Source organism: Dermacentor silvarum, chromosome 1, assembly GCF_013339745.2.
Source record: "Dermacentor silvarum isolate Dsil-2018 chromosome 1, BIME_Dsil_1.4, whole genome shotgun sequence".
Taxonomy (NCBI): Eukaryota; Metazoa; Arthropoda; class Arachnida; order Ixodida; family Ixodidae; genus Dermacentor; species Dermacentor silvarum.
Genome location: NC_051154.1, coordinates 154693926 through 154704581, shown reverse-complemented (window position 1 = coordinate 154704581; position 10656 = coordinate 154693926). Strand labels below are relative to the sequence as shown.

Below are 10656 nucleotides of genomic sequence, written 5' to 3'. Positions count from 1 at the left end.
CACCTTGGCATCCAGAAAACTTACGACCGCATAAGAAGTCGCTTCTACTGGCCTGGCCTGTCTACCAGTGTGGCGCGATACGTCACTTCGTGCGCCATTTGTCAGCGTCGCAAACGTCCAACATCAGCTCCTGCCGGACAACTACTACCAGTCTCATGTCCTGCGGAACCATTTGAGGTTGTTGGCATCGATCTATATGGGCCACTTCCCATGACCCCCGCCGGTAGCCGATGGATAGTGACCGCCGTCGACCCCCTGACGCGCTATGCCGAAACAGCCTCTGTAAGTTCAACATCGGCTTCCGAAGTCGCTGCCTTCATTCTTCAATCCATCATCCTGCGCCATGGCGCCCCTCGTGTCCTTCTGAGCGACCGCGGAAAGACATTCCTTTCCCAACTAGTAGGCGAATTGCTCAAAGCCTCTGGCACCACTCACAAAACTACATCAAGTTATCATCCTCAGACCAACGGCCTGACTGAGCGGTTTCATCGTACGCTCTCTGACATGATAGCCGCCTATATTCAACCCGATCACAGAAACTGGGACACAATTTTGCCATTCGTCACCTTCGCGTATAACACCGCCGTTCAACGCACAACCGGTTACTCGCCATTCTACCTTGTTTATGACCGTTCACCCAGTTCCTTTCTCGATGTTTCCTTCTTCTCTGCCCCTGTCAGTCCATCTCGATCTTCCTGCGAAGAATATGTTTCCCGCCTCGTCCATTGTCGCCAGCATGCCCGCGTCAACACCGCAGCCAGACAGCGGGACCGCAAGGATCATTATGACGCATATCATCGCGTAGTATTCTACCAGCCTGGCGATGAAGTGCGGCTCTGGACACCAGTTCGCACTCCTGGGTTGTGCGAGAAGTTTCAGTGTCAGTTTATTGGCCCCTACACGGTCCTGGAAATGACTTCTCCAGTTAATTATCGCGTGACCCCTGTTGTTTCCTCAACTGACCGCCGTTGCCGCTCTACCGAAGTGGTCCACGTTTCTCGTATGAAGCCCTTCACGCCCCCCGTGCCTTTAGGCAGCGGCCAGGATGGCCGCTTTCGCGCGAGGGAAATTAGTGTGGGCATTTATTGTGCACTTCTTCATCATCTGTACATTATCATCATCATGCCTGTGCCCCTCATCTTCATCGCGCGTGCGGGCGCATCATCATCAGTGTGGACTGTCGAAGGCTGTTCAGGCTGGTTGTGGACGCCGCCCTTCTTCGCCGTGTCGTCTCTCGGGCTCAATAAAGGTCCGACCTTACTGTGACGTCACAAGATATATATATATATATATATATATATATATATATATATATATATATATATATATGCGTGTGTGTGTATATATTAGTAGTAGGTTTTGCATGAACTTATCTATTTGCTCTAGGTCATCTGTTTTGTGCTGTGCTTTTCTTGCTCTTGGGGACGCGTACATATATGTTTTGGGCTTAGCATCATCATCGTTTGTATACTCGTTTGTATGACTTCAAGGTAGAGCCTAGAGATATCTATGGTTTCCGCACGGTTATAATTGAAAAGTTGATGCACTTCTTAAAAAATCACTGTTTATGGCGACAACGTTTCCGCCGGAGACCAACCTTTCTCAAGACTCAATTCGGTCCCCGGCCGGAAAGTCAACTCAATAAACAATTCTTTTTTTTTTTAAGAAGTACATCAACTTTTAAATTTTAACGTTGCGGAAACCATAGATACCTCTACGTTGAAGATAACTCTGCCTTGAAGCGCAAAAAAAGCAAATGCACAAGACGTACTGGCCACTAATGTAATAAATGCATGCAAGCTGACAAAACCTTCTGTGCATACAGGGGAACTGCCATTTATTTTTTAGACAGAAAAGCAACATCGAACTTACACATGCAAAATGTTGCGCTGAACTTTGGTTGCTTCAGCAACTCCCTGTAATAATAATCGCTTTCACTAATTAAAGCAACAGTTATCGAAATGTGGGCTACACACACTTTCATGGCAGTAATTGAAAATTTGCCTTTCGCTCCCCTTCTGCGCCAGAACGTTTGCGCAGACCTTCATTGAGGCATCGCTTGACGCACGAACATAGCACCCTATGAACAGCGCCTACACACAACACCCCCTAGATAGCAGGGCTATGCACTCCGCTTTACATCGCCACGCTACTTGGGCGGAAATTTCCGCTGTCAAGCCCGGCGTGACGAAAGCGGCAACGTCAAAATGATTGCGGCTTACTCGGGAGCATCCCTATTAGATTCGATTGCAGTGAGGCAAGGTAGCATGACGTCATGGATCGAAGTGCACAGGCCTTGGGCTATCTAGGAGGCGTTGCCTCAGGACACTCGGCTGATCTTAAACGAACACCTTTGAAGGCTAAACTTGGTTCTTTTTTTTTCAGCATTGGACAAAACTTTCGCACCAGTCCTTTCACCAAGTTTTTTTAGATAAAACGTAGCGTCAAGCAGATACAGAAAAACCGCAACTTTCATTGAACTAATGCTGCTTGGTGTTTTTCCACACAATCCTGTTCATGCGCCTTTTTCATCTTGTTCTGAATCGCTTCATCCACAGTATTTAGCTCGTTGCGAAAATACCCTCCCAAGTACAACCGCTACATGTGTCTATTAGTGTTATCTATCTTGAAATGCTTAGAGGACTTTTCAAAATTATGCAGGCGCATAGTCGCAGGGACATCCATCATCATCACCTAATTAATGGGCGCCGAACGGAAGGGTACGAGGGATTTAATGCTACGATCACTCGTAAATATTACTGTAAATCTACAGCTTGAGTTATAGGTCAGGAAATATAAAAACATTATTATCAATGGCTTCATGCATGTTGCTGAACGGCTGAGTGCGTGTATTGAACCTACCAGGGATCTCCATCATCATCATCATCATCATCATCATCATCATCATCATCATCATCATCAGCCTATTTTTATGTCCACTACAGGAGGTAGGCCTCTCCCTCCGATCTCCAATTGGCCCTGTCTTGCGCTAGCTGATTCCAACTTGCGCCTGCAAATATCTTAACTTTATCACCTCACCTAGTTGTTTGCTGTCCTCGACTGCGCTTCCCTTCTCTTGGTACCAATTCTGTAACTCTAATGGTCCACCTGTTATCCATCCTACGCATTACATGGCCAGCCCAGCTCTATTTTTAGATGCAAAGCATCTTATGGTCGGGGCTATGTCACTCCCTTCCTCCCTACCTCCCTCCATCCATCCAACCGCCGTTCGTCCACACCCATACTGCGCATGCGCAACCTCCCCCCCTCCTCTCCTCTACTTCTCTCATCTCCTCTCCTCTCGGCATTCCTCCTCTCCTCTCCGAAGCTCCTCTCCTCTCCGGATTGCGCAACGAATGGCAACACCTGCGGCTCCGCGCGCGATAATGCGAAGCAGCTTAGGTTAGAGGCGCGACGGTAGGCGCCCCAGAGGCACCGGCAACAGTCTCCAACGCCGCGCGCGTTCGGTGCGAACGCGGGAAAAACGTCGACGGCGTCGACAACAGTTCTGCGCTTTGCGGGTGCTGCTGCATGTCCAAGTTTATGCAGCTGATAAAACTACCTTGAGTCGACCCCATGGCTGCTTCGCATACTACTCAGGGTTCCCCTACGGGAAGAAGGTGTAATTTTTTTTCTTTTAATGTCAATCAGAATATCGGCTATCCCCGTTTGCTCTCTGATCCACACCGCTCTCTTCCTGTCTTTAGCGTTAGGCCTAAGATTTTTCGTTCCATCACTCTTTGTGGGGTCCTTAACTTGTTCTCGAACTTCTTTGTTAACCTCCAAGTTTCTGCCTGATATGTTAGCACCAGTAAAATGAAATGATTGTACACTTTTCTTTTCAATGACAGTGTTACCTCCACAGCGTAATGCAAAAAAACGACTAGGAGAACCAAAATAGGATATGTTTGTTGACACGAAAGCAGTGACATTATGTGTCTGTCCCTTCGTTGGTCCTAGTTTATGCTGCGCTGCATCTTTCCTTCAGTAAAGTTGCATTACTTTATGAAACCGAATATCATACCCTGCCGGTTTTCGAAGCGGTCGTAGTTCCATTCTAGGACTTCGAATATAAGCTTGACACCGTTTCCTTATTAGTCGCCTTTGTAGAAGGCGATCGGGGACGATAGTGAACAGTAGCATTTCTTTGAGCATGCGTTAGATTTCAACTTCTATCAGTGTAGTTTTAGTAGATGGTTTCTTCTATGCATTTTGGGCACGTGTGTATAACATTTGGGCCTCCATTCTCCTGGCATGTATATATTTGCGTACCCACCGCGGTAGCTTAGTGGCTATGCAGTTGCGCTGCTGAGCTCGAAGTTGCGAGTTCGATCTCGGCCGTGGCGACCGCAATTCTGTGGGGGTGAAGTGCAAAAATGCTCATGGACTTGAATTTAGGTGTACGTTAAAGAACCCCAGGTGTTCAAAATTATGCCGGAGCCCCCCGCTATGGTGTGGGTCACGTAAAACACCTGAGCTTTTCTATACAACTTTGCCAAGCATTATTTACTCCATAGTTAGAAATTAGCTCTCGTATAGTCACCTTAAGTTTGCCCTGTCTATAAGGTAGCCCTAACACATACAAAATTAAAGTTTTTTTTTTCAAGTACTGTCCCACCGCCCTCACGCGGTGACTTTCGCTCTTATCGTGCATTTGTCAGCGCAGCAATACAGTATGTGACTTTCTCAACTGTCTTGTGAAATTTGTTCTCAAAGTACTTCTGCTTTCATTTCTTGCATAAAAAATTCATGTTTGTTTTTTTTTCCTTTCCTTTATGCTTGATGGGCATATGAAGCCACTGTGGCACGTTGAGTTGTAGCTGTACAATAAAAAAATTAAAATGGCTACACAGCAGTGGTATAGCTGTGCAATAAAAAATACAAGCATTTTCATTGGGAAAAATCAAAACTTTTTATTTACAGTTTATTTACAGCATGGTTTGTGAGCCTCTGGTCCTTTTGCGGACCATACCAAGCTGAAGATCTCTTGCACTTCAGTCCTTCCGGCGGCTTACAGCTTCATTTCCGCACCTGCAGAAGGACGGCAAATAAGGCGAATTCAGAAGCTGCCGTTGTATTGTGTTTATTGACACATTAGTACTAAATTAATTGCCGCAGCTACTCTATATGTGTAACTGGTTGCCCTAAAAGGGACTTTCAAGCACTATCGGTATTGTTTGCGTTGTCTGAATGAAGTTAGAGAAGTTTACAGTTTTCATAGCATGGGGTACAGGGCCTGTGGTGCAGGAATAATCAGTAACTAAGTTAATACAATGACTGCAGACCATTGCTAGTGCCACTGTTTACTGGTTTTGCACTTGTTCGTTTCTTGCCCGTTTGTGTTCCGTAGTCCACCATATTCATCATCGCCCTGCACGAAGCAACCATTAGGGGTTTACTCCTGCGCTGCTATCTATTGATCAAAGGTGTTTGACTGAAGGCCACGTGTGTTCTTGCCTATAGAATATGCCACTGTAAATGGCCGCTGTTACCAGTCTTTAACGAGAAGGGAACAACGTAATTCAAACCACCTACAAGTAGCTTACTCGTTGGTGTCAGTGATATCCGTGGCCGTATCCGCCCTTGAGCAAAAAGACGCCTCCGTGTCCTCCACCGTATCCTCCTCCGTAGCCGTGGTGGGCTTGACCAAAGAGGGTGCCCCCCTGGTGAAGCTTGTGCACGTGATGTACGGTCTTGACGAGGAAACTAGGGCCTGGAACCGTCTTATGGTAGCCGTGACCACCACCGTGGCCAAAGCCACCACCGTGACCGTAGAAGCCGGCCAAGGCGACCCCCAGGAGGGCGCAAAGAACAGCGACGACAACCTGCGAACGCCAATGTGTGCTATCATACAAAACGTAACCTTACCTAACCTAACAAATTTCCGAAGCCTTCCTCTTAGTCGTCGGCTAAGCCCATGTTGCCATTTTCAGGGGGCCTGCAAGTGAGTTCAAACCATGTGCTTGACGGGAATTGAATGGCGATAAGAACGTTGGGAAGGCATCGGGAAGGCACAGGGCTAATCAAAATATGCAAACAGTTTAATCTGCCATGGTTTTACTTGTATACTAAATAATAAACTCCACAATAATGAAAGAGGTGCGTCCAGCTTCCTTTTTCCATAGATTGAGAACATGGTAGGGAAAAGTTCAAACACGACGTTCCCTACTACAGTACCAAGCTGCCCGGCTTGTAGCTTTGTGTTAAATATGACAAAGAGTGCAGAAGATGAGATGAGCGAGACAAATGCATTTGCTCCGCTTGTTTATCTTGTCCCAGCGTGTGTGCCTTTTGCCAAGATGAAGGCGTTCTCCCTGTTTTTTCCCAGCGTTTACGCGTTACCTGGACCGCATCTGCTTCGCGATTTGCCTTCCAGTGACTATTCAAATGTGATGACGAAACAAGTTTACAAACTGCCGATTATTACCATTTCCGTTTCCCCTCTTGTTTGTTCTCTTGAAAAAAATATTATGAGCACAATCTCACCACTTTTCTACCATGATGGTGGCACCATCTGCGGAGTTGGTCAAACTCCCTTCAGATGATGCCAATCTCGGTAACATGACCAATTCAGCTAAATTTTACTCAATGAAGCGACTAGCTCGAAAAAGTTTTGATTCCTAAGGAAATGAGCTCGTAAGGCTCTTATCAGAATTATGTTGCCGAAGAAATTGACAAAATCTATAATTGATGCTTCGTTTTTTTTTCCGCCAGATCACGCTAACTGGAAATTGTGTTTACTTCTTTAACGTTTTCAATGTTCAACCGTCACTGAATATGGATACTGCTAGGTGCGCCTCACTCACGGGGAAACTACAAGAATTTGGCACACATTTAGGACAACAGCTTTGACGGTCATAGCCCACTAGATCAATGCTGCCGATATCGCTCCTTGACACGTGCCGTATGTCGGACGTTTGCTTTCGCAGAAAGGAGAGCAAATAATCCAAGCAGGGCGCATATTTGGTTTATGAATCCATAGTTTTGAGTGGACAACGCGAGAAGCGTGCATTTTATCTTTCTCTGCTTATAGATTTCTCCTTTTTCTCTTTCCTTTCACTTTCCTTTCTCTTTCCCTCTTCTTCTTTTCTCTCTCTCTCTCAGAGTTTTCTTTTTTTTTCATTTTTTGTGTAATCTCAACAATGTCAATCACTGTCTCACTCTACCTTTTTCCACCTCCCAAACCAGGATACAAGTCTCTTACGCCTGTTTCAAGACAAGATCTTTTTCATCTCTCGCATGTGAAAACTGCGTAATCATTTTTTTTTTCGTTGACTGCGAAAACTCAATAGTTCGGGTATATTCTCATTTACTCAAAGGGCCCTCATGTGACCACGTGAAAGAATAGAAGCTTTCTAATTGTAGGATATAATTTACGCAGCTGATACCCAGAAATGTAAGTACTTTATAATCAAAAGAAACTGCCTTCACCTAAAGAATGGCAGATTCTTTTGTTGGCATTGTGCACTCGTTAAAGTAAGAAGGAAAATATTAAAAAAGAACACTTATGAATTCAGCATCAATACACTGTCGAGATAAAGGAGACATTTAAGTACCTCTACATCGGCTCAACAGACAAATATGACTTTCACTATCTTTCCATATGAGATCGGCGTACTTCGCGACCGACCTATCTTTGCCAGTACGAGTGCGACTCATGCTGAAGCCGGCACCCGCCTGCGAACACAAGGCAGCTATACATATGCGTCAGGTACCTACCAGGGCCCGCATAGTCCAAAGTGCTCGATGGGCTTCAAGCGAGTGATGGTTTCAACGTGGCCAGAGCGGGCCTTATATACACTGCCAGAGAAGCCAGGATTTACAATGACTGTAGTGGCGGCGCCCCAAACAGCTGAGCTGAGAGGAGGAAACACTTTCGGACGTTGCGCTGGTCACCCAATGGTAACACAGCCTTTCCTATTCATCTCACCCGCCATTCGCTGATAGCTGTTTTTACTATTGCTTCATTCCCGGTGCTCTCTTTTGGTGTGTATATTTTGTTTTATTTTCATTACGGGCTTTCCCGAATAGACCCGGGCTCTTTTCTTCATCTCAGTAACGAGCGTACCATGCAACGCTGTGAGGAGGAGGAAGAGGAGGCGGCGGCGCCTGCCTCGTGATTCCCGCCACTGCGGGTGCTTCGTTTTCTCTGTGTTCTCATCGGAGGCGAGAGAAACTGCACACCCCCTCCCAAAAATAGGATCCATACGCTCTAGTCGACACGCGCTCGGCGAGTGGTTAGAGGAGAAAGCGCAACATGTCAGTGGCCGAAAGCGCTCGCTCGGATAAACAATAAAGACAAGGCCGGCCGACCACACCTGGAATGGATCAGATACAGCGGTCAGCGGCAGCAGCGGCCGAAGCCGAAATACCACGCCCTTCCAGTTGCGTTTCTCACGCCTCTCAAAAAAGAAACCAGCGGCGTTCGCGACTGGGCTCCCGCCGCCGCTTTCCTGTCTCGCCGCGTGCAGGAAAGGCTGGTGCGGCCCTCGGGCGAGACGTGTGACCATCGCGGGCGCGTTTAGTGCAGCAGCTCGCGGCGTCCGCTTCATCGGAGTTTTCGCCGCTCGGATTGTCGGCGAGCCCCGAAATACACGCGCGGCCCCCATACGGAAGGCGCCGAGCGACCAGGGGGAGGGAGTGGTCCATGCACAGCACCCGTGCACGCACAGCGAAGCCGGGCGCACGCACCGACCAAATAATTACCCACAACGGCGAAGACCCATTCTTAGCTTGAAGTTCGGAACATCATCAAGGCTGCGTTGTCTTTATTTTATCTTGTTTTCTTCTATCATCTTGCGTGTATGTCGAACACAGGCACGTGGGCCCGGTTTCTTTTCTTGCGTATATATTTCTTTTGTATTCCTACGGAAGAGCTGAATGACTGGACGTGAGAGGAGGCTTAAGGATTCGAGATCGCCGAAGCTCCATTCCTGAAAAACATAGCATCGGTAGCCTCAATTGTGAACGGCCCTGCTTCTCGAATCCATCGGCATCCTCCGGATATGATTTTCGGCCTCAGGTAAGAATGGAATTTGATGGGCGTTCTAGTTTTGGGTGTTGCAGTAATAATAAGGGTATACAATTATTAATATTCCATGCGTTACTGCCAATTTTCTCTTCGATACACCTAGCCAAAATGGAGACTTCATAGAGTCGTAAGGAAATAGGCTTTTTAATTGACATGCTTTATTTTTTGTCTGAAAAGTAACACTGTACATCTAGTGAGAAATCACAGATCAGCTTGTTTTCTATGTGACCCTTTCGTTCGTCAAAGAGTGGTGTTTTGGCAATCAAGAACACTTGACGCCTCAGTGCTCTCACCTCATAACACCGCTTTGCCTGGATATGCATTGTCGACTAGATAGCGCACCGCTGGCGCCCTTCAGAAGCTACAAGCTTTCTTGCAGTACCATTTAGGTTCATTTTGTTACTAGTATGAAGATGAACACAAATTTCACCCTCCACTAAAATTACGAAGCACAGTAACTACACAGAACAAGTTCTTCTCCCTGTGCTTTCATGGGCTTGATTCGGTTTATAGGATTACGATTACGTTGTCCTCTGCTGGTATTGCAAAGACTTCACCAAATGTTGAGTTGCTCTCCTTCCTTCAGTGTTCTCATGCAATTTCAGTGTGTGTATATTGTGTCGTGAAAAGGAATGAGCACGCTCAGTTGAAGTCGCCAAGCTGTAGAGCACGGAGCAAGAAATATGGTGGAGACGAAACTGCGCTCGCTCGGGTGTCCCAATGAAGTCACGGCGTCGGGCACGGCGCCGACGCGCCCTCTGTCGTGAGTCGGCTCGCCGAGAAGCCAAAACGCGCGCAGCGCCCTCCGAAGAGGCTCGCCGGTCAAGGCCGTTCGGTGGCGATTGACCACTAGCGCTTTACGCAAGAATGGCTCTGTTCCTTGCGCATCTTCGCCGGCTCCAAATGCCTCAAAATATTAACGAAAAAAAATGTGGACACCTTGCAATAGTGGTGCAAGGCTTGAGTAAATTGCGGAGCTGGTGATCGACCTAGCTTCTTTCAGGTTTTACTTGGCTTGGCTAAGTTTTACTAGGAAATGCTAAGTGCTGCTAGGCACGGTATTCCCAATCGACTCGCCGCTCACGCGCAGATTCTCGCTTGGCCGCGCGACGTGCTTCAAGATGAGCGGCTTCTTCGGGTGTCAGGATCTTCTTTGGTCGTCTAATGTCAAAGCTGCATGTACTCGCCACAAAGTCAACGAGAGTTCTGCCACCGTCGTCACGGCTGCCACCGTCGTGGCGGCCGTGACGTCACTGGCGTATCTCCCCAGTGACGTCACGGCCAAGCTGCGCCTCCAAACTTGCCGGGGCGTGGCTGGTCGAAACCTGCCGAGCCGCCGCCAGAGGTGCCAGAGGTGCCAGCAGAAGTCACGGACACCGCGCGCGTTCGGCGCGAACGCGGGGAAACGGCGAAACGCGGACGGCGTCGGCAGCAGCTCTGCGCGTTGCCGTGTTATTGCTGCTACAATATCTGTCTCTCTCTCTCTCTCGCTCTCATTTTCTATTTCTCTCTCCCGAGCATGGCACGCGCCGCGCGTATGCTCTCCTTAAGGGGGCCCTGAACCACTTTTTATCGAAGTGGAGAAATACATTTCAAGTGAAAATAGGCTATTTCAGAATCACTTT

The 10656-nt window shown here is 47.6% G+C and overlaps 1 long non-coding RNA gene across 1 annotated transcript; it reads right to left on the bottom strand.

The window, feature by feature from the left end:
- Window positions 1-4893: 4893 nt before the first annotated feature.
- LOC125942706 (uncharacterized) lies at window positions 4894-7822 on the bottom strand. Its single transcript, XR_007465312.1, has 3 exons — window positions 7720-7822; window positions 5547-5825; window positions 4894-5031 (listed from the first exon to the last, which is right to left on the bottom strand). It is a non-coding gene; the product is annotated as an uncharacterized LOC125942706 (long non-coding RNA).
- Window positions 7823-10656: the final 2834 nt, after the last annotated feature.